This window comes from Peromyscus maniculatus, chromosome 4 (assembly GCF_049852395.1).
Source record: "Peromyscus maniculatus bairdii isolate BWxNUB_F1_BW_parent chromosome 4, HU_Pman_BW_mat_3.1, whole genome shotgun sequence".
NCBI classification, from domain to species: domain Eukaryota; kingdom Metazoa; phylum Chordata; class Mammalia; order Rodentia; family Cricetidae; genus Peromyscus; species Peromyscus maniculatus.
Genome location: NC_134855.1, coordinates 127534545 through 127557447, shown reverse-complemented (window position 1 = coordinate 127557447; position 22903 = coordinate 127534545). Strand labels below are relative to the sequence as shown.

General features: G+C 37.2%; 1 long non-coding RNA gene across 1 annotated transcript; it reads right to left on the bottom strand.

The window, feature by feature from the left end:
• Positions 1–8522: 8522 nt before the first annotated feature.
• LOC121828890 (uncharacterized) lies at positions 8523–16037 on the bottom strand. The gene is made up of 3 exons (XR_013050848.1): positions 14124–16037; positions 10809–12211; positions 8523–10482 (listed from the first exon to the last, which is right to left on the bottom strand). It is a non-coding gene; the product is annotated as an uncharacterized LOC121828890 (long non-coding RNA).
• Positions 16038–22903: the final 6866 nt, after the last annotated feature.

The window sequence follows — 22903 nt, the reverse complement described above, 5'->3', positions numbered from 1 at the left end:
TATGTGTGTGTTTTATATATATGCATGTGATATATATATATATATATATATATATATATATCACACAGGTTATCTGATCATGTCATCTTTGAATATAAAGGATGCTTTGAATCAAATTTCATGTAACATGTAAATACTGTTAAATCATATCAGTGAGGTCTCAAATTGATTGCTGGGTTGATAATTCCATCTTATCTTGTGATGTCCATTGCACAGAGTGATTTCCATACATTGGAAAGAACATATTTTTCCAAGATAACCATAAGTTATTCTTAAACACTTGTATACGGCAACAATAAAAAAATCTAGTTTATATACTTGTGTATGAAGAAATTGTTCAAATCAACTGATCCAAGAAATTATTCTTAGAATATTGTTGAATATTCCATTAAATTCAAATTGACCTCTCAAGGGATCTATTTGAATTATATTTTTGCCAACTGCCAATTATCCATCTGTAAGTTCCCTTCTGTAGTTCCTTGATTGTTCTGTACCAAGGCAATAGTCCTTTGTTCCCAGGGTTAACATATTTGATATTTTAATCTGTGTTGGACTTTGGTTATTACACCTAACTGATTGCACATTTCCACTCATCCTTCTCCTCTTCTCTTTCCACCACACCTGAGTCTTTGCAACTCATCTTTTTATTTTGTTGATTAGCATGTAGGAGACAAAGTCTGCTCACATGTTGCTTTTGGCGATTCTAGGTTACTTTCCAAACTCTAGTCTCTCTTCTAACACTAGATATCTTGTGTCTGATTACCTGTGTTTGGATTTGTGGTGAGTTTGTTGTTGGCAAGAAGGCAGCGTGGCAAGAACACTTTCTATTCTATGTTTTCTCATCTTTTAGCAACATATTTTTGCTCTTTGCATTTCTCTGCTCTGTGGAAAACATAATATAGGGATTAGCTTTAGACCTGTAGTTTGCAAATAGTCATGGAATTTTGATTTTTGAAACCATGATGATCTGCTATCTCTGTCATGCTTCATAATCTCAGATCAAAGACAAGCAGGTAATCTTGACTATGTAAATGCCCCTCCAAAAGTACTGTCTTTTTCTACCCTGTTCGTGACTGAAATATGGACTTATACTATCACCTTCAAGTTGTCTTTGCCTATGCCCTTCATTTGTTTGGGGAGTTCATTGTGTGAGAATCACTTACGGTCAACATGGCCTGTGGAAACTGAGTTCTTTGTACTTCAAGCCCATAAAGCTTCCCATGGGAAGTCATCAAAGCCTGGTACACTCAGTTGAGGCAGGTCCAAGCCCCTCTCCCTGCATCAAGGATGTTCAAGGTGTCCCACCACAGGTAATGTGCACCAAAAAGTCAGCTCATGCACCAGTGATTGAACCTGATCACACTGCCAGGGGCCACTTAAGCAGACCCAGCTACACAACTGTCTCAGTTGTGCAGAGGGCCTAGTCCAGTCCCATGGAGGTTCCATAGCTGCTGGTCTAAAGTTTGTGAGTTCCTACTAGTTTGATTTAGTTTTCTCTGTTTGTTTCCCCATAATGATCTTGATGCTGCTTGCTCATAGAATATCTATTTCCTCTCTTGGACTGGACTCCTGGAGCTTGGCCTGGTTGATAGAGGGAGACATCATGGGGAAAGAGAGAACTCTGGTACTAGGGAAGTTTCCAGGAATCCCAAAGGATGACCATAGCTTAGAATACTCACAATAGTGGAGAAGGTGCCTGAGCTTGCTTACCCTGGTAATCAGATTGGTGAATACCCTAAGTGTCATCATAGAGCCCTCTTCTAGTAACTTATAGAAGAAGATGGATTCATTCTTAAGCTTTATTCAATTATGAAAGAAATTAAAATAATTTTATTCAATGTCAAAGAACCTCTTTCTATTGCCTTTGTATTTCTTTTTAACAAGTATTTTTTTTTTTGTTTTTTCAAGATAGAGTTTCTCCATGTAGTTTTTGTGCCTATCCTGGATCTTATTCTATAGACCAGGCTGGCCTTGAACTCACAGATATCCACCTGGTTCTGCCTCCTAAGTGCTGGGATTAAAGGTGTGTGCCACTGCTGCCATGCTAGAAGGATTATTTTTAATTATTGGAATTATGTATAGGTGTGTGTATGTGTACACATTTTTATATGTGTATGTGTGTGTATGTTTGCATCTAGGTATACTCAGATGTATGCAATGCCACTGAAGTCCTGACTATTGGATCAACACAACAAGTTAAGAAAGGTTGTCAGCTGCCTGACTTTCATATTTAGAAACTGAATCAATTCTATTAAAGAGTAAATATCAAGTGTCTGGTCTGAAGAACAGAGCAATCACTTAAGGCTTGTTGCTTATTTACTTATAGCTACTTCATTTCAGATAAAAATATAAATCCAAAATAGTGAGATGTATCTATTCCTTCTATTTTATAACTTCCCTATCATCTTTGGCTGTGTATCATAAACACCTTACATGCTACCTGTCACACAGGAAACAATTCTGTCCAGTGTTCTGAATGATAATGAATATAAATGGTGATCATTAGAGTAAAAACTGAAGAAATGCAATGATGAAGTTTCAGGATCTATAAGGTAGTAAGGATGGGTAAAATTTCATTTTGAATTCCTTCTAGCATGTCACATATTAAAGTGCTATCAACTCCTATTTTTTCCCTATAGCTTAGACTGCTTCATGCAGTGTATATATATTTCTAAGACTACAATACAGTCTATCAGGAACAAAAAAATGTAATAACATTAAAAACAAGCAACAAATAATGAAAGGCACAGAAAGAGACCAGCTTCAACTCTCCCAACCACTCTATGTAGGACACCTCAGAGAAAGCCTTCATTGTCTTCAACAGCCTCTGGCAGTTGGATTGGACACCTTGTATGAAATGGCAGTTCTGAATGTCACTGAGCAGGCCAAGTATTACTCAGAGTCTAGATGCAATATTCTAACATCATTTGACAAAGCTGTTTCTTGCATTCCTCTGATGTCAGCTTTCCTAGAACTCTACTCCCATGACAGAAAACAAACATTTAAATTGGGATTCAAAGAACCTTCTTCTGAGTTCTCTGAGTCTACGAAAATGATAGAGAGTTCATTCCTAAGCCAAGAACCAAGATTCTATGGAGAGAAACCCTTCATTGGTTTGCAGAGATTGGAAGCTTACTTTCATGCATACAGTTGATCTCTAGGAACAGAATGATATTTCGGATATATCTGTGGAAGTATAAGTAAGATATTTTTAAACCAATGATGTATAAAGACAGATAAAGAAATACATATTAAGCATTTTCTGTGAATACAAACATATATTCAACACATTGATAATATATAAAAAAGCATAGAGAGGATATACTAAGAAGTATCTTTTTCAGCATGCAATATGTACATGTGCATAACCTTGTATATCTTTGTTTTAAAATAATTTTTGAAATAATTGTGTATTGAATTTATATCATTACCCATCACCTGCCTCTACACACTTCAGGGATTTCTTCCCACTCCCTCTACAATTAATGTCCTTTAATTTTCTTTAATTATATGCATATATGTGTGTATATTGCATGAACATATTTGTATATAAACATGAAAAAATATATGTTTACATATATTCATAAATAAATACATAATTATATCGCATTGAGTCCATTTAGTGTTTCCTATAGGTATATGTTTTCACAGCTATAGTGGACAACTCTTAGGAGCCTCATCCCTTCGGATTGCAATTTCACCCATTTTTACTAGTTAGTAATCGCTTGTATGTACTACATTTTCTTTCCATTCTTCAGTTGAGGGACATCTAGGTTGTTTCCAGGTTCTGACTATTTAAAATAACACTGCTATGAACATAGTTGAGCATGTGTCTTTGTGGTATGATTGAGAATTCCTTGGTTATATGCCCAAAAGTGGTATACCTAAGTCATGAGGAAGATTGATTCTGAGAAACCATCATACTGATTTCCAAAGTGGCTGTATAAGTTTGCATTCCCACCAAAAGTGTAGGAGTGTTCCCCATGCTCAACATACTCTCCTACATAAGTTGTCTTCAATGCTTTTGATCTTAGCCTTTCTGACAGGTGTAAGATGGTATCTCAGAGTCATTCTGATGACCAAGGAGGTTGAGCAATTACTTTCATACACAGTGGAATACTGCTCAGCAGAGAAAAACAATGACATCATGAAATTTTCAGCCAAATGGAGGGAACTAGAAAATATCATCCTTAGTAAAGTAACCCAGACTCAGAAGAACAAACATGGTATGTGCTCACTCAAAAGTGGATACCAGATGTAAAGCAAAGGATAACTGGACTGCAAGTGACAGATCCAGGGAGGCTAGCTAGTAAGTAGAACCCTAGGAAGGATGCATGGTTCACCCAGCAAAGGAGAAATAGATGAGATCTACATGAGCAAACTGGGAGTGAGTGGGGTAATGGAGGACAAGGGATAGGGGATGAGAACATAGGGGAATGGGAGGTTTGAGCTAGAACAGGGACAGAGTGGTAGAGCAAGTAAAAAGATACCATGATAAATGAAGACATCCTAGCAATAGGGAGAAACAGAGTCTGCTGAAGTATGGTCCCCACTAGTAAGTCAATCATGTCACTAAGTAATCCATTTTAAGATGGGGGTAGCATCATAACCTGTAATTCAATTTCAGACTGCTCACAGAGAAGAGATACCAAAGTGAAAGATCAGGATCACTGTCTGGTTTCCTGCTTTAATCCCCTGGCATGAGATGTCTGATGTTAGTGAATGTGCCTAAATTAATAAGCAGAGAGAAAGACAAACAGACACTGTAATTGTCATCCTGACACAGAAAATTACCAGGAAACTCCACTGTCCAACGAACACTCAATGTATGATGACACAAACTGTAGTACAGGAGAGAAGTCACACTCAGTCTAGTAGCTTAAACATGTGCTGCCTGAACTGTGACAATATAGTTCCCACCCTTGACCATGAGCAGGTTTGGAGCCATTCTCAGTGAATGGTTATCTCAGTGGGTATGTAACCATTCAGCACATTCTGAAAGCAGAAGCTGACAAGGTGGCACATATTCAGAATTGACGCATCATGCCAAATTCTGGTAAAATCCTAAGATAATGCTCTGTCTCTCTGTCTCTGTCTCTCTCTGTCTCTCTGTCTCTCCGTCTCTCTGTCTCTCTCTCTCTGTCTGTCTCTCTCTCTCTCTCTCTCTCTCTCTCTCTCTCTCTCTCTCTCTCTCTCTCTCTCTCTCTCTCTGAATCCACTAGTTGATATATTTTCATTAGGGAATAGAAGTAATGCTCCCTGATCCATGATTGACTGTTGAAAGTAAACCTTTGGTAGGCCCAGTACAGACAATGCTAGCCTCCTTGAGATCATCCTTGCAAATCAAATTTATGCCTGGAAGATCAAATTTGGCAGTTGTTTTCATTATCTTCAGGAGTCTACATTTTCTTCTTTCACTTCCCTGATATTCCATGAGTAATTTTTATGTGGAATAAACTTTCTGTTTAAGAATTAATTTCACATACCATTTGTTTTCAATGGCTTGACAGCCATATATTCACAGCCATTTGCTTCTGCCACGCCATCAACACTCAGTTCATTGCTCTTTATGCTTCATCTATACAGGCTTATATAACAGACCATCAATGCTTTCTTTCCTGTACCTCAATACTTCCCCTTCTTAATAGCTCTCTGGGTCCATAGAACAACATCCCATATCATTGTAAATTGTGTATTTCCTATAACTAAAAATCCAATATCACAAGAACCATGATTCGAGTTTGCAATTTCTGGATGGATCCTTGACTTCTGGGCTTAAGATCCAATATCTGCATTCTTTGGATGTTGAATTAGTGGACATGCTTCCCTAGGTAGTAGGTTGAAAAATGAAGTCCTGTGGCTGCATTATCCATTTGGAAACATTCTTTTCAAACAAATCCACAGTTTATATTTTGAAGTCTTGCCTTCAAAGGAAGACCCTTGTCCTCACAATAGGCTCACTGATGTCCTAGTATAAAACCTGATGTTTCTTTGAGGCAACCACAGCCTCTTTTCCAAAAAATTCCTTTTTACCACTTTATGCTTGCTCACACGCTTTGCTTCAACAAACTGCATATTTCTTTTCATATTTTAGTACCAAACTTCTTGCTGTTTTTTAGTGTAGATCTGGAAAAGAGCTGTGAGCAATAACCATACGACAGAATTAGTGATATCTACATTAAATTCTTTGTCATTTGAGGGCTTGCCTATCATACAGTTCAAAACACTGCCCCATTCCTCCTACAGGCAACTTTTAAAGGACTAAGAAGGAAACCTTCATATTTAACACAGCAGTGGTCCTATATTTCTCACTCAAGTCTGTTAGTTTTTATTTACTGTTGTCATATGAAAACTTATTAATGCAAGAATGTAATGGCTTATTCTGATTTTCTGTTCCCAAAATATATATTCCTCTCTGACAGTTGGCAGGAAGGGAGTCAGGATTTTCAAATTTTACCTGTGCTCAAGAATCAGAAAGTAAAATTAAATGAGTGTATATGGGAACCTGTAGACTCCTTGATTGAATATATAAGGAGCTGATTAAATTTTGGAGGAAAATGCATTGTTAATTTGGGCACAGACATGACAAGAATACCAATACCTCAGACACAGTCAAATTGTGCACATCTGCATGCTCTTTTGGCATATCACATGCTATTGTATTGTTTATAAAAACATTTTTTAGGAGTTCATGATGCACCTCTTGTCATGTATAGAAGACATATTTTGAAGCAAATTTTCTGGTACTGCTGTGGGATATCTTTCTTTATGCTGTGAATATATATTGCTCTGATTGGTTGATAAATAAAGCTGCATTGCCCTATGCCAAGGCATCTAAGAGACAGGCAGAAATCCAAGCATATTGACAGGAAGAAAAAGAGGAGGCAGAGAGAAGCCAACCTGCTGCCCAAGGAACAACATGTCTGCAGCCCAGTAAGCCACAGAACATGTGGCAAAACATAGACAAATAGAAATCATTTAATTTAATATATAAGAGCTAGGTAGTGAGAAGACTGCCATATGCTACGCAATTGGTAAATAATACTAAGCCTCTGACTGATTATTTTGTAAGCAGATGTGGGACATGAGTTGGAGAGATTTGTTTTTTGGCAGTATGAGCAGTACCAGAGAAATCTTCTGACTACATTTGGTGCTCATTATTGGGCATTGATCCACATAGACCTAAGAAAGCTTAAAGATTCTAAATGCACAGAAACAGAGCCACACTAGACTTCCTAGTCTTACAGTCTTATGCCAGAAGCAGCACATACTCAATTTCCAACAATTGCCTGCAAGGTGGAGCTGGCCACCAGCCATCATGTGATAAGCTGCATATCTGTAGATTTCCACCACAGTACACAGTGGCATCTCTGTCTCCAGGCTGCACTTTGTGGTTGTGGTAGAAACAGCTTTTGCTAATACAGACAAAAAGAGAAAGAAAGAAAATTTTTCTGGGCTACAGGCTGATGGATGGATGCATAAACCCACTGCCTCCCTGAGTCATCAGAGAGCATGGCTCCCTGAGCTGGTAGTGAACTACCTCAACCTTATTGGGAAACTGAGGTGGGAGGAGTCAACAGCCAAGGCTGTAGTTTAAAGCAATAGATTCACAGTAAGCCAGATGGAATGAGACTTTAAATAGTTTACAGTTGTGTAAAAATGTATGTAGGCTTGGAAGAGATAAGAAAATGAATATAGACATTTATATAAAGAAATATTTTTAAAAAATAAAGTCTTCAGCTATTAGTTCATAGTTCATGTGTTTCCAATAGTTTGGCTATTTGTCCCTGTGCTTCTTCCATTCATGGCCTCAATATCTCTTGCTCATATAATCTCTCCTCAATCAGTCTCGGTGAAGGGAGGAGGGAACTGAGCCTGCCTCAACTGAATCTACCTGGCTGAGCTGAATCCCCATGGAAGTCCTTGTCTTGGAGGAGTTGGGAAAGGGGGGGTGGATTAGAGGGGGAGGGAGGACAGGGGAATCCATGGCTTTTATATAACATTAAATTAATCATAAAATTAAAAAAATAAAGTCTTTAAAGAGACAGTAAAAATAATATAAAAATAAGCCATGCAAAGGGGGAAATCACACAAAGAGTCTAGATTATATTGTCTTTGGGATTTTTAAGTGCAGAAAGGCATTTGATTGTAAAGGCTGCTGAGTTAAATCTCTCTCTCTCTCATCTATATATTATGAAACATCAGGATCGGCTGAGGAGTTGGCAAGTAATTTGAGTTACAATATGTTTTTAGGAAATACAATATAAGTTCTGAAATTGACAAGTGATGGCAATTGTAAGGATTCATTGTCACATATGGAAGAAATGTCAATGTCCACACTTATATAGTCAACTGAAAATTCAGCAAAAGCTACTACATTGAGTTTTCACTTAACCTTTCAGATTGTAAACATAGTGATATCACCAGGCGGCGATTTTATAGAAAAGCAATAAGTGAGAAAAACAAGTTAGTTTGTATTTAGTTGCTTTAATTAAATTTCTATCAATGGCTTATAACAGTTATACTCTGAATTTTTTTATGTTTATACTATGGTTGGGCATCCTTGGCTAGTGTGGAACTTGCTATATAGGTCAGGCTAGTGTTGCATCAAATTAACTCAATCTTCCTCCTTCTGTCTCAGGTAGTGAGATTACAGGCATCCCATTTTTTTAAGTCTGATTTGGGCCAGAATGTTGATATTCAGGAAGAAACCAAGGGAGGGGACATGCAATGGTTAGACATAAAAGATGGAGAATTTCTTTTGACAAGAAGCCTGAAAATACATTCTCAATTCAGACCCTCTCTTTTCAAATTAATCCACATTTTTCTCTTGATTGGTCTTGTTCACAGAGTTGTTTTTCTAATGTCCAAGTAGAGAGCCTGAGGTTTCTTTGAAGCAATCACAGATTCTTTGGCTGAACATTCAATGGTGTGACTTTATACATGCTCATGTTGTTTACCTTAACAAACTGCATGTTTATTTTGGTATTTTACTATCGAACTTCTTGTTCTTTCCAGGGTAGATATAAAATGAGTGTCATAACGATGACATTGATTTAGTGCTAAACAATGTTGAAATTTCCTCTGCCTAACACATTAATTCATTACTTGAAATTCAGCCTCATTGGAGTTGTCAGAGCACACATTGAATACACCAGATTCTCTGTACTATTATAACTTCCATGGCTACATCATATTCTAAATGTTGGTGTTATTCTTCACTTATATCCTATAAGGCAAGCTTCCACTGTTCATAACTCCCTGAACACTCCAGTTTTTCAAACTCCTTCTACCATGGACTATTAAGATCTTCTTAGAGTGTTTGAAGGCTTTTCTATCCCACTCTTGAAAACCCTTTCCCATTTCTCCACAGAAAACTTTTAAAGGACTAAGAACTTGATGACCATATTTAGGAAAGCAATGTCTCTACTTCTCAGAACTCATTTTCAACCATGTTTTTTATAGCTGTGATAAATTGTATAATAATAATGTACCTAAGTAATGTCTTATACTGAATTTGGAGTTTTGGAACTATATTTCAGCCTGACAGAAAATTTGTGGGCTCATTCCCCAGCAAAATTTCCATTCCTGGGAACACTTTTCTTTAGTCATTTTGCTAACAGTTTTCTAAAGCAATCTTTCCTGTGAACATAAAATCCTGGGATTGAATGCCCTCTGAACCTAGAGCTGCTGCTTTGTACTGAACATGATTTCACATAAATCTTTGAGCTTCCTCTCTATGCCTCTGACCTCTAGGGCTAGTGTAAAAGGCATATTTTTTTTCATATTTATTTCTTCTTAGTGGCCTATGGGGAATTCTCCCTAGCTTTCCTGTTGTTTCTCTATCAATTTTGAAGCCTGCATACATGGCTTAGTGGTTAAGAGCACTGATTGTTCTAGATGATCCAAGTTCAATTCCAGACACTCACATGGTTATTTCCAACTATCTGATATTTTAGCTGGAGGGGATCCAAGGACATTGATCCATGAGGGAAATCAGTCTTTAAAAACATACATATGCAAGTAACATCATATAGACTGGAAGATCACATATTATATTAATACACATACACACATAACAACAATGAAAAAATCGCCATTAATATGAAAGAGAGTAAGGATATATGAGGGTTTAAAGGGAAGAACATAAAAGGGAAAAATCATATGATTATATTATAATCTCAAATAAACATTATTAAAACATTTTCTGTCCTAGTTCTTATGCTTCTAATACATATATTTACATCATCTTTCATAATTTATCCTGTATTTCTCCTATTCCCATTTCCTACTTGTTTATCTATGTAAGTATATCCTTCACTCTATAAAGCTATAAACTGTTTTTTTCAAATCAGTAGCACAATCTCTGAGCTTTACATAATGCAAATTAACACCAGAAATGATGGCAAATCATTCACTACAGCTGTTACTGTAGGTGGCTTCCCTTATAGCAGTGGAGAACATAGTATCAAAACCAGTCACCTAGAAACAGATATAAAATAAAACAAAAAAAGCAAAGGTAAAAATAAAATCTGGGGAATATATATATATATATATATATATATATATATATATATATATATATATTATATATATATTATATATTATATATATATATAATCAACAGATGGACAAACTACAATAAAAAACAAACACAAACAAACAGGTCCAGTCCCCCCCTCCCAGACCGAGCCAAGCGTCCCTGCATAGGTCCCAGGATTCAAACAGCCAACTCATGCAACTAGCCCAGGACCCGGCAACAACACACAGCTGCCTCCCAAACAGATCAAGCCAAATGACTGTCTCACCCGTTCAGGGGGCCTGATCCAGTTGGGGGCCCCTCAGCCTTTGGTTCATAGATCCTGTGCTTCCATTCATTTGGTTATTTGTCCCTGTGCTTTATCCAACCTTGGCTTCAACAATTCTCGCTCATATAAACGCTCTTCTTTCTCGGTCGATCCCGGTCCTCGGGGGAGACCTTGATCTGGAGGAGGTGGGAATGGGGGGTGGGGGAGGGGGAGGGGGAGGGGGGCGAGAGTGGGAGAACAGGGGAATCTGTGGCTATTATGTTGAACTAAATGATGTTGTAAAATAAATTTACTTAAAAAAAACAAACAAACAAAAAATGTCTACTGGTGACAAAATATTTGAACATATGAGTCTACTAGGAATATAGCATATTAGAACGACAAAACTGTAGTGTCACATTATGAGTTTGGTTTGACTGTTGCCAAAGATAACTAATACATATGACCCCTGACCTACCTGATTGTTCTCATGTTCAGTGTCCTTGTGCTGTGCCTTTACCTGGAGGGTGTGGAGGCCACTCTGCTGCTGCTGGAAACCCTCTCCTGATACCTCTGTAGCTTAAATCCCCACCAAACTCTCAGTCTTTCTTTTTCAGCCATAGAGTGTGGCATCAATTAGTTTGGATTTGTAGTTATTGTAAGTTTGCTTCATAGAAACTGCAAACCTCTATCAGTAAATATTAATGTTTAATGCAACTTGTAAACATTTACATTTTAACTTTAGCTGAGCCTAGTCATATTTATTGTAATCCCTAAAATATGTTTTTCATCTTCTGAGTTGATATAATAAATGTGAGTGTTGACCACCATGAAATTATTTAGAAAGTTTCTCTAGTAATTTATTAAACCTACATTCTATTCTCATTTATCAAATGATAAATATTTGCTCAAGACAAACATGAGTTTTTGAATTCAGCACTCTTGCTGACCAAAACATCAAATTTTCCCATATTTTCTCTTAATCTTACTCTACAAATGTAATGCTTTAGAGTAAATGATACTCTTCACTGTGATCATCTGCGCATTCTCTTTGTAGTGTCGGTGTTAGAACTTTTCTAATCTTGTACATTTGTATGTGAGACAATAATTGGACAGCTTTGCTTCTTCAGTAGCATTAGAGTCCATGGCTATACAGTCCAGTACTTCCATATGTTCCGCTCCATTTCATCACTAACTCATCAGTTTCAGACTCTGTTGACTTTTAATTACAAAGAGATGGACATTAGATAATGTCACTGGCTATCTGATCATTTGATCTCTGAGAATGAATCACACTTAGCATGAAATTTGCCATGAAAAACATAAATATTAAAACATAGCAGTGTTTCTTCAAATTGATTCATGGGGTGGTAATTCCATCTTCTCTTATGATGATCTTTTCACAGAGGAGAGTCATCTACAATCTGTAATGAAAATGTACTTACAGGATGCTTAGAAGTTACATTTGACAGCCTTTTGTACACCACCACCAACAAAATCAGCAACAAAAAAATCCTTTTAGATTATATTGTTTAGTTGTAGGTATACAAAACTTTCTCAAATAAACTGGTTCAAGAAATAATTTTTGTGATGATGGATAAAGTACTAGTAACCCATGATGTGTTCGCAAGAAATCTATTTGAAGAGTATTTTTCCCAACAGTGACTTATCCATAAGGGAAGGTACTTTCTGCACTTCTGTGCATGTACTCTATCAACGCAATGGTTATTTGTTCAGAGGATTAATTGATTATTTCTTTTAATATTTATTTATTCTGGTTATTTCACTTCAATGAACTTTCATTTCCTTTCATCCTTATCCCCCTCTGTTCTTACATCACCTGCTCTCTTTTGTTCTCACCTTTGTCCTTGGCTTCTGTTTAGTGTGTGTGAAGCCAAGTCTGCTGACATGTTGCTGCTGAGAATGACAGCTTTAATCCTAGACTCTAGTCTGTCTTCTAACTCTGAATGTCTGCTGTGTCATACCTTGTCCCTAGATTTGAGGTGGGTTTTTTTTTTTGTGGTAAGAATAGGCAGCGAAAACAACTTTTCATTTTCTTTTTATATTTGCTCATCTTTCAGCACTATAATTTGTTCTTAGCATTTTTCCACATTCTGGACTTTGGGACACATTGTTTGCCAATGCTTTTGGGCCTCTGTGTTCTAGTATCATGATGATATGGCATCTGTAACATGCTTCAAAATCTCAGGTCAAAGTAGTGGAGGCAAACTTGACTAAGTAGCTACCAATCCAAAAGTCATGAATTTTCTACCCTAATAATGAGTGACTTGCAGACACACACATTCACCTTATGGTTTCCCCTTGCCCATACCCTTCTCTTTTTTTGGGGAGCTCATGGTATCTGGGTGGCACTCACACTGTAAAAACGGCTTAGTTCTGCTGAATTAGAGTCCCATCAACGAATGATATGAAGCAGAAAGTTTCTTTTTTATCAACTTAGCAAGAAATGCACCTAATAAACTCTCAAAAGGTGACTAATATTGTGTGCAGTGGCCCCAGTGTCTAGAGGCACTGAATACACTTACTGCAGTTACAGAGGGTTGTCAGCTGCTTGACTTGCATGCTGGGAAACAAGCTCAGTTTTTTTCCTTTGGAATAACACCAGGTATTCTTAACCACAGAGACATCATTTAAGTCTTCATGAGATTTTTTTTTATCTCTGCTTCATTTCAGATAAAACATACATGTAGCCTAGGTCATTAATACATTTCTGCTATTTCATTACTTCTTTATCATCTTTGGTTGTGGTGCATAAAACACATTACAACTTACCTGTCACAGTGAAAAACACATTTCTGCCTAGTTTTCTTAAGGCTAAATTCTGTAAATGGTCACCCTCAAGAGTCAAAATTGGAGCAACACAAGGATGAAGTCGCAGGACTCTCATATGGGATTAAGACTAAGTAGAACTTGCAATTCCAAGTGTTATCTACTCCTAATATTTCCCACCAGCCTGGACTGCTTGATGTTGTGAATACATATTTCTAAGAATGCAATAGTGTCCAGCAGGAACAAATAATCTGAGAAGGGATAAAAATATTAACAATTAATGATTCAAGAAAACTAGAGCTACCCCATCTCTGAAGCACTCTATGAAGGACACATCCGAGAAATGCTTCAGTATCTACCCTACCCTCTGTCAACTAGACTTGTGACCTTGTATGAAACATGAGGCCTAAGTATCACTGAGCAGATCATATTTTAGCCAAGTCCCGTATTCAAGATTCACACATTATTTGACAAAGCTGTTTCTTGTTCCCCTCAGACCTCAGCTTTCCTGAAACTCTATTCCCATGAGATAAACAATTATTTCACCTGGAATCATATTTCAGAGGGCATCTTCTGAGCTGTCAAATCCAGGAAAATGATTGCAAATTCCTAAAGGCAGGAACCAGGATCCTCTGCAGTAGTTTGAGAGTTCAGGTTATATACACAAACATATACCTTTACATGTACATACGTGAAACTCGCACAGTGCTACTTTTTCATGTGGCCTTTACTGGTAGAAATTCCTCCCTTTTCCTGTCTTGCTCTCTTTGCCAACCCCTCATCCCCCATTTAACCCTTCCTTGTTCACTGTTCCCCTTTCTTCTTCATCCAACCTCTCTTCTACTATTGTTCTTCCTTGAAGTCTCCCCATCCTAAAGCCCATTTCTAGTAAAGAAATTCTCTTTTCATCCTATTTAAGCACCATGTATAAAAATATTGCTTCCCTTGGTCTCAGGTCACAGAGATGCTACTCTGACTCTAGAAGACACACTAACAACATTCACTCTAAAAGCTCTTACTTCATGGATGGAAGTATGTTTATGGCTGTTTGTGAATAGGGTAGACTTGATAGTGTCCAGGCTCCTGGTTCCTCTCCATATGAGCTTCCTCTATTCTCTTGTGTTCTACCACAGCTTAGTCATTTTGTTCTAAAGGAACTTGTCAAACTAAACAGGAAATTCATAAAACATGATATTTCAGATATTGATGGTACAGTTATCAGGTCATTTGAAGTGGCTCCTAACCATTTAACTGAACCAAGACCACATACTCCTTCATTATAGAGAGTTAATAGAGTCCCCATTAAAGCATTCTGACCTTCATTTGTGGACACCAGGTGAGACAGAGCTTCATGTTAATGTGTTTTGTGTAGAAAAGCATGCTTGTTTTGGGATTGTCTCTATTTCAACACGAGATTCTGAAGGCAAAAGAGAAAGTACAGGATATGTCAGATTTTCACTGCTTCCCTATCACTTTGCAGGAGTGAGGAAATTGTGTTCATCAACCTCTTCATTTAAAACAGGAAAATAATTCACACAATTGTTTTCAGAGTTAAAGATACAAAGAATCTTTTGCTATATCTCTGGTAAACTGTCCTGTCTTACAACAGAGGTGCTTCCTTTTACCACTTGACAGAATCTGGCACCTGCTTGTTAAGTTGGAGTACTTATTTGCTATGAAAAAGTGAATTTGTAGAGTATCATGTAACCTGCTAAGAAAACTTTAGGTAATGGTCAGTTTGTATCCATTAGTGTCTAGGCACTTTGTGGAGAAGGAAGTTTCACTGATACTATCAATTGAATTACCCTCTTGGTGTCTCTATTCAACTTAATGCCATTGCTCAACAATATTTGCAGAGACTGCCACCTACAGGCCAGGACCCTGAAGAAGTTTGAAAAGCTTTTCATGACCAAATGTGCAATATCAAGTCTTTGTCTCTACCCTTTGCTAGACAGTTATTTGCCCTTTGAAATCAAGAACTTTACTTGTGGGACAACCGAATTATGAAAATGCCAACACTGCATACCCAGTTGCTACATGGCGTTTCAAAAGAAAGAAAATCCTTCTGATTGTGTTTATTTCTGTGCATGTTCAGGCCCTCCTATTTGCAAGGAGTAGTTATTCCCAGGCCCTTAAGGGACTGTCAAGAAAAAAATATTTCTGCAGTATAAGGTGTGTGTGTGTGTGTGTGTGTGTGTGTGTGTGTGTGTGTGTGTGGTGGGAGGCCTCTGGAAGGTGTGGCTATTTTAAACATGCTCAGCTCGGGCATTTGGTAGAGTACACCTCTCTAAACATACCTACTTGAAGGTAAAGAGGGAGCTCTCACATAGTCCACTGTGTAGTCAGGGTGTTTCTGTCACTGCCTGAAATATAAGGCCTGGGATTTTAGTGTCAATCTCAAACTGAAAGTATTTTTTCCTATAGCCCCTAGTTGGAAATTCAGCATCAGGCTTGCTGCAGTCCCTTGTAGATGTAACCAATCGTATTATTAAAATAAGAAACACAGAGCCAAGGTAAAAGAGAAAAGCCGAGAGGTCAGAGCTCAGAGATAAAATCTTACCTCCTGCAGTGCTCCTAGCTTCCCCGAGAGAGGGAGGTACTTCCTGTGTCCCTGTTTAAAAATCTTTCTGTTCTGCCTTCTCATTGGTTGTAAACCCAACCACATGACTGCCTCATCACTGCCTGTAAGTACCGCCCTCCAGGTCTTAAAGGCGTATGTCTCCAATACTGACTGTATCCCTGAACACACAGAAATCTACCTAGCTCTTCTAACCACCACGCTCTCACTATGGCTCTAATAGCTCTGACCCCAGGGCAACTTTATTTATTAACATAAAATTAAAATAACATTTCAGTACAAATAAAATATCACCACATTTCCCCTTTTCTATTTTAATAAAAAGAAAAAAGGCAAAAGGTTATAACTAACAAAAGAAAAACTATATACAAAAGTACAATAACTATATACAATATATACAAGTAACAAATACCTAAACGATGTCTAGTCCATTTGTATTTGACAAATCAGAGAAAATAATTCCCTTATCTATCCTATTTTAGTAAGTACAAAATGTATCTAATTCACTTTCTATCCTAATTAATCTTCAACTATAACTAACTAATCTTCAACTCCCTCAGAGACCCAAGAAGGAAATAATATTAGCTAACAAAAATAAAAACAGGAAGTGCACAAAAGCAACTTCCAAAAATTTTGTGAGTTGACAGAAACAGCCAGCTGCCTGGACAGTCACCTGAGGTTTCTCCACAGTGTTGGGGCATCATCTTCAGCCTATAGGCTTATGGTATCTGACAGACTCATTTGTGAAGTAGGTTGTACACAAGGTCAACAGTTCAACCTCCATTTGGGTGAGAGCAGTCCATGTACCAGAAACACCTGAATTCCACTAGTGTCATGTCATGATTCAGGATTTTAAATTCTGGAAATTGTTGATGGTTTTTGAATTCAGCTGTCCATTCTTCTTGGCTGTGTATATATGGCTTCATCTAAGCATGCCCTTCTCCACATCCCTCTATTAAATGCCAGTCTACTATTGAGAGGCGTGAGCTTTCAGTTGCTGTTCCATTGCACAACAGAAGCCATCGGCCCACTGCCTGTTCAGCTGCCTTCAAAGAAAAGGGCACTGTACCTTTTCCAGATTGTGAAGGCCACTTCAGGGATGGTGCCATATTGTCCTGGCCTCAGAAGATGCCTTCTGATAAAGCCATAACCATACTTGTTTTGGCAGGAATCGGTAGTCCTTTGTTTCGTGTTCTGTCTGTCCATTTTGTCCTGTTGATTTGAGGATACTTTGTTGTCCAGTGGCTAACTTTTGCCACAATGAAAATTAACTCCATATGCAGTTTCTTCAATGCCCATATTTTCTCTGAAGTAGATTGGTACTGCCAGGAGCTGACATGTCTCAAAAAAGAAAAATTTCTAAGTTATTAAAATATTTTAAATGCCATATTCGTTAGATCTCTGAAGGGTTTGAAGATGACCTGTCTAAAATATATCTGCTCAATTTTTAAAACATATCTAATATGACTACAATTTCTATTGTAATGTCTAACTACTAACTTTCATTTCTTTATATCCTAATAGTTGGTAATAATGTAAAGTATTTAAAACTAGTAATTGTCTTTTTCTTTTCTTTTCTTTTCTTTCTTTCTTTCTTTCTTTTTTTTTTTTTAAAAACAAGAACCTTAAATCTAATCTCCTTTGCTTAGCCTTTTTCCTAACCCTTGACAACTTGTAACCTACCCCCCTAAATAATGAAAATTATCCCAGACCCAAAACCCATTAAAAGAACCAAAAAAAACCACCCGCCCCACACCACCTCTTTGGGAATGTGGGCGTCATTCTTAAAATTGCTTCCTGCTGGGTATGGGCGAAGTTATCTTTATCCTGAAAGAAAAATTTAGGTTAATTGTCAAATTCTAGGAAAGATAACTATATCCTTCCTTATTATCCAGTCTATGTATAAAGCCAAAGTTCAGGGTTTATCTCAAGTCCTTATTCAAGTAGTCTTTGAGACTGGATCATCTCAGCTAGTCATCTCAAAATTGCTCTGAGCACCTTGTAGTTCAAAGCTGATCAGTAGATGATGTTTGTCAGTTCAGTGATATTATTATTGTCCACGTGGAATTGTTGTTGTTGTTGTTGTGGGGCCCCATCTTCTTTCCGGAGACTTCAGTTGATGTTAGGCCTGGCCGTGATTTCCTGCAGAAAACTGATAAGAGACTCGAACACAAAGACATATATATGCAGCTAACTGAAGCCTTTTTTCTAGAATTAGTTAGTACTCTATATGACCATTCATATCTTAACAAAGTTTAAAATGTATATATATATATATATCAATCTTGTAAATTTTGATATAAAATTTATACTTTAAGAAAAGTTTAAAGAATCAGAATAGAATCAAAGAGTTGAGATTAGTAATAGAATAGTCCCTTAATTAATTTGGCTTTTGTCCTGTCCCATAGCAGAAAATGGCTCTTTTATTCTGTCATGATACAGGGAGTTTGTATTTTCATTTTAACAACATGCTTGAGTTTAAAGAAGGAGAGAGCCATTCTCCAACTCCAAAGTCAGCTTTAAATTTTAATTGAACTGGGACTATTAGAAAACCAATAGTGTTAAATCTTTAGAGAAAAGCAGAAACAAACATTTAAGAAGACATAAAATTTTTTAGATAATATATACCCATATGCCATATACTCCAATATACTCTGTTTCCTGAGATAGATGATTTGTCCCTTTTCTTCAGTTGTCTCATTTGTCTTGTGTCCTTCAGATTCCTTAACCTTCATTCTCCTAAAAGACAAAAACAAAAACCTTCCCCCAAGACTAATTTTGGGGATGTTCCTTTTTGGCAAGTTATTATCTGATTAAATGAAAAGACATGTGTTACAGGTACAAGTTAGTTTAAATTGGATGTTCATGCTGATTGATGAACTATCACCTCCTCTAATTAAGAGGTTTTTCTTGTTCAAATCGAACCTTTATCAATTTTGATGGTACCCACAGCTTATCTTCTCCTGTAGAAACAAAAGCAAAACCTCGTCCCCAACGTAATACATACCCTGGCTTCCATTCTGAGGTCAGCACATCCTTAAAGTATATAGGCTGATTTAATTCTGTAGTTTTTTCTATTACCCAATGTCTCTCTGCAGCTGTTGTTCCTTTCTCATTGGCATTCAGAAAATTCAAAGTTAATAGAGCATTATGCAGTCTATTTCTGGGGGTTTTTGTTACTCCTTTCTGTTTATTTAGCATATCCTTTAGAGTTCTGTTTGACCTTTCTATAACTGCTTGACCTGTAGGATTATGTGGTATACCTGTAATATGCTTTATATTGTAATAAGCAAAAAACTGTTTCATTTTAACAGAGACATATGATGGAGCATTGTCAGTTTTGATTTGTGCAGGTATACCCATAATGGCCATAACTTCTAGCAAATGAGTGATTACAGAATCAGCTTTTTCAGAACTCAAAGCAGTTGCCCATTGAAATCCTGAATAAGTATCAATGGTGTGGTGTACATATTTCAGTTTTCCAAATTCTGCAAAGTGAAACACGTCCATCTGCCAGATTTCATTCCTCTGAGTACCCTTTGGGTTACATCCTGCTGGTAATGGTGTTTGATTATAGAAGGAACAAGTAGGACATTTCTTTACTATTTCTTTGGCTTGTTGCCAGGTTATGGGAAAATCCTTTTTTAAACCTTTACTATTGACATGATGTTTTTTATGAAATTCTGAGGCCTCCAGCACATTTCCTATCAATAATTTATCAATCTCATCATTGCCTTGTGCTAGAGGGCCTGGTAGACCAGTATGAGATCGGATGTGAGTTATATATAAAGGATGACTCCTTTTCCTGATTGTATCTTGTAATTGAATAAATAGTGAAGTTAATTCTGAAGCATCAGGGATAAATTCTGCAGTCTCAATATGTAACACCACTCTTTCAGCATACTGAGAGTCAGTTACTATGTTGAGAGGTTCTGAAAAATCCATTAATACCAACAGAATAGCATACAATTCTGATTTTTGCACTGAATTATAAGGACTTTGTACCACTTTACTTAAATTTTCTGATTTGTAACCTGCCTTTCCTTGTTTGTTGGCATCTGTATAAAATGTACGAACTCCAGATATGGGTTTTTGCCGTACAATTCGAGGCAAGATCCAATCAGCTCTCTTTATAAAATCAATTCTGTTGCTTTTGGGATATTTGCTGTTAATTTCTCCCAAAAAATTACTGCAAGCTCTTTGCCAAGGTTCACTTTCTGTCCATAATTTTTCAATGTCCTCCTTAGTTAAAGGTACGACAATTTCTGCTGGGTCTATTCCTGCTAATTGACGAAGTCTCAATTTTCCTTTCCAAATCAAGTCAGAGATTTTTTCCCCATAAGTTTTTAATTTTTTATTTGGTTTATTTGGTAAAAATATCCATTCCAATATAATATCTTCCCTCTGCATTAATATTCCAGTAGGGGAATGCCTAGAGGGTAAAATAACCAAAATGCAATCCAGCTTTGGATCAATACGATCCACATGCCCTTCATGTACTTTCTTTTCTACCAAGGCCAATTCTTTCTCAGCTTCAGGTGATAATTCTCTTGGACTATTTAAGTCCTTGTCACCTTCTAAGGTTTTGAACAAATTAGTCAGTTCATCATTTTTTACCCCAACAATAGTTCGTAGATGAGAAATATCTCCAAATAATCTTTGAAAGTCATTAAGAGTCTGTAGTCTATCTCTCCTAATTTGCACCTTTTGGGGTCTAATTTTTTGTAGCTCTATTTTATATCCTAAATAATTAATAGAATCTCCTCTTTGTATTTTTTCAGGAGCAATTTGTAATCCCCAGCAAGGCAAAATTTTCTTTACTTCTTCAAACATTCTTTCTAAAGTATCTGCATTTGAGTCAGCTAGTAAAATATCATCCATATAATGATAAATTATAGATTTAGGAAATTTTTTACGTATCACTTCCAATGGCTGTTGTACAAAATATTGACACAGAGTTGGGCTATTTAACATTCCCTGTGGGAGGACCCTCCATTGAAATCTTTTAACCGGTTGAGAATTATTATAAGTAGGCACTGTGAAAGCAAATCTTTCTTTGTCCTTTTCTTGTAAGGGTATTGAAAAGAAACAGTCTTTTAAATCAATAACTATGAGAGGCCATCCTTTTGGTAACAGAGTAGGCAAAGGAATTCCAGATTGTAGAGAGCCCATCGGCTGAATTACTTTGTTAATTGCTCTAAGGTCTGTTACCATTCTCCATTTACCAGATTTCTTTTTAATAACAAATACAGGAGAATTCCAAGGGCTGGTTGACTGTTCAATATGCTGGGCATTTAACTGTTCTTCTACCAGCTCTTCTAAAGCCTGGAGTTTCTCTGTTGTTAAAGGCCATTGCTGAACCCATACAGGCTTGTCTGTTAACCATTTTAAAGGTAGAGCTGTTGGTATTTTTGGAAGATTATCAGTTGTTGTGCCCTGTTCCTGTATAATATGGATGGCTGGTGACCACTCAAAATAATGCCTTCTAATATTTCTCTCAGAAACATGTGCTAGTTTATGATTTGTTTCTGAGATTGGAGGGATTTTAATCTGAGTATTCCATTGTTGCAACAAGTCTTGACCCCACAGGTTCATAGCTATGTTAGCGACATATGGTTTTAATTTTCCTCTCTGTCCTTCTGGACCTATACATTCCAGCCATCTTGCACTCTGTTTCACTCCAGATAATGTCCCAATTCCTAACAGTTGAACGTTTACCTCCTGAAGAGGCCAAGCTGGATGCCAAAATTCTGGTGCAATTATGGTAATGTCCGCACCTGTGTCTACCAGACCAGACAACAAAACACCATTTATTTTTATCGTTAATTTTGGTCTCTGTTCATTAATAGAAGTTTGCCAAAAAATTTTCTTTATGTTTTCTCCTGAATTTTCTATTCTCTCTTTTTCATCATCCTGACCAGCCTGATTTATTCCAATAGTCATTTGGTTATTTAATCGCTCAGAGCAGGGATTTCCTCTACAGCTGCAGGAAAGGTTTGAACTGGTTTTGCTATGGGGGCCTGCATGAGGCCCCTCCGGGAGTTTCCCGAAAACTGAGGCAAAGGATTACCCTGTCTGTCCTTTGTTGATCTACATTCGTTGGTCCAGTGTTTTCCCTTACCACACCTTCTGCATACTCCAGAAGGAAGGGGCCTTCTGTTGCCATTGTTCCTTGAAGAAACATTGCTTCTAGGAATGACCTGTTTACAGTCCCTTTTAAAATGTCCTTGCTGTCCACACCCAAAACATCTAACACTCCTCAAACCTTTTGAAATTACTTCTCCTACCCACGTATCATGCTCATCAACCTCAACATTAATTGTTTCTCTAATCCAATCTTCCAAAGGTGCAGATCTTGCCCTTAATGGCCTGATTATTCTTTTGCATGCTGCATTCGCATTCTCAAATGCCAAAGCTTCAATTATTGCCTTACTAGCTTCTGATCCTGAGACCATTCTGTTTACTGCTGAAGCCAGTCTTTCTAAAAAATCTGTGAAAGATTCTTTAGGGCCTTGCATAACCTTTGTGAATGACTCATGTTTTTTTCCTGGTTCATCAACTCTGTCCCATGCATTCAAGGCTGCCATTCGACATAAAATTACGGTTTGAACATCATATAAACATTGTGTTTGTATTGAAGCATATTGGCCTTCTCCAATAAGCTGATCCTGACAAACTTGTATTCCTTTATCCCTCCATTGTGTTTCTACGTTTCTAGCTTCCTCCTTAAACCAAGTCAGAAATTGAA